Here is a 1,840-nt window from a genome sequence, read left to right on the forward strand (position 1 = left end):
AGTTACAATTGACAGTGGGAGATTTTAAATTTGGTTTTAGTGATAGAAAAGCGTTCTGAAAATATATAATTCTGGGTGGTCAAATGTAGTCACTGCGTCAATAGAAATTCTACTAGTGTTATAAGAGAAAACTGAAGATATTTAACAGATGGTATTGAGAAAGCTAAATAATGGACTTATCTTCTAATCTGGTAGCATCAAGTTTTCTAGGTGCTTATAGAAAGACCTATGCTATATGAATAGAAAACAGGTGAATCTTTTCTTACAAGTGTACTTTTCTTTCCAGTCAGAACCAATTTTATCAGAGAACTTCAGGAAAGTCATTTATAAGGGAATTTTGGCCTTCACAAAGTCTGTGTTAAATCCAGAAGTGTCTTGAAGGTATCTACAGGGTGATGAGATACTGGAACAGGTTGCCCAGGGAGGTTGTGTTAAAGTGCAATGTTCAAGGCCTTGAGCAACCTGGTCCAGTGTGTGTGGGGGGGTGGGGGGGTTAGGACTGCATGATTTTTAAAGGTCTAATCTAACACCTTAACATTCTATGATTCTGTGATTTTTATATAATTTACTTCCAGGCACTGACTTTTTTTATGGCCTGTTATTCAAATGAGGATTTCCACAACTGAGAGAATTTATGCCAGATAGCTTTTCATAAATGGACAGGAAGGTAAGTAAATTGCCTTGAAGATCCCAACCTAATTAGTTTTAGTATCTATTAGAATGTTGCCATTTTTAACATTGTCTGTAATTTCCCAGACCAATTTTCTGTACTCATGGACTTACATCTTGCTGTGATTTTATAGAAAGATGCTAATTAGTAAGAGATCAATTTGAATTTGTTAATTCCTACTTCACTTTATAGTAGCCAACAGACCTGATAATATTGCTAAAGTGAGTCGTCATGGAGTTCAGTTTTATGAATATATTTATAAATGAGAGCAAATTATACCAAATCCTTTAATTTTGTGGCCCATCCACAGCAAGTAGAAAAAAATGAAATGAACCTAGACAACTGAAATCAAAACCTAGAAACCCAGGAGTTATATTCCTAATAAAAACAGTGCAGATATTGAAAATATAGTAGGTTAAACATGCTGCATGCAAAATTGTCTTCACTTTGGTGACTAAGACATTGGGTTTTCCTCCTGGTATTTGTGGTGTTAAGGGAAGGTGATTGTCAAGGGCCAGAGAAGCACACCAGCTATGTCTTTCCCTGAAACCAACATATGTCCATCTTATTTTCCCCAAACGTTCCCCTCTGAGCCAGGCTAACATTCTGACCAAATTAATTTGGTACATGGCTGAGAATTCTTAAGCTGGCCCTATATGAAGGATGCTAGAGAGAGCTCTACCCATCAGTTTAATAATTAAGTAGATCAAGTAACTTTTCCAGATGCAATAGATATCTTTCCCTGAAAAGTAATTTTCTAAATTTTACAGATTTGCTGCAAAGGATAATGAAGAGTTTTCAGTTCATACTTACCTGTACCATGGTTCTGAGACATCCCTACAGTATAAAGAGTTTAATGCTGTAATTTTTTAAACACAAAAAAGTGTCACAGTGAGCAAGTGAGATAAAATTACTAATAGGAAAAAACCCTCACAACTCAAATTTGAAATATTTTTCAAAATAAAATTGGTAGAGGAATTGAAAAAAAAATAGAAATATTGTTGTCGTACAACATTCTAGACATAAGAAGTGGTGGATACAGATAAGTATGTAGCAAGTACTATTTTTAATTATTTTAGCCTTACTTGTGAGGACCTTAGTCATGTTGAGCAGTACCTATTTGCTCAAATTTTCCAATCAATTTCACCAAGTGAGATGCTTTTCACTGAT

General features: G+C 34.8%; 1 long non-coding RNA gene across 1 annotated transcript; it reads left to right on the forward strand.

The window, feature by feature from the left end:
• Window positions 1-286: 286 nt before the first annotated feature.
• On the forward strand, window positions 287-1,598 carry LOC131554944 (uncharacterized). Its single transcript, XR_009274482.1, has 3 exons — window positions 287-381; window positions 576-667; window positions 1,441-1,598. It is a non-coding gene; the product is annotated as an uncharacterized LOC131554944 (long non-coding RNA).
• Window positions 1,599-1,840: the final 242 nt, after the last annotated feature.

The sequence above is a fragment of the Ammospiza caudacuta genome, chromosome 2, assembly GCF_027887145.1.
Source record: "Ammospiza caudacuta isolate bAmmCau1 chromosome 2, bAmmCau1.pri, whole genome shotgun sequence".
NCBI classification, from domain to species: Eukaryota; Metazoa; Chordata; class Aves; order Passeriformes; family Passerellidae; genus Ammospiza; species Ammospiza caudacuta.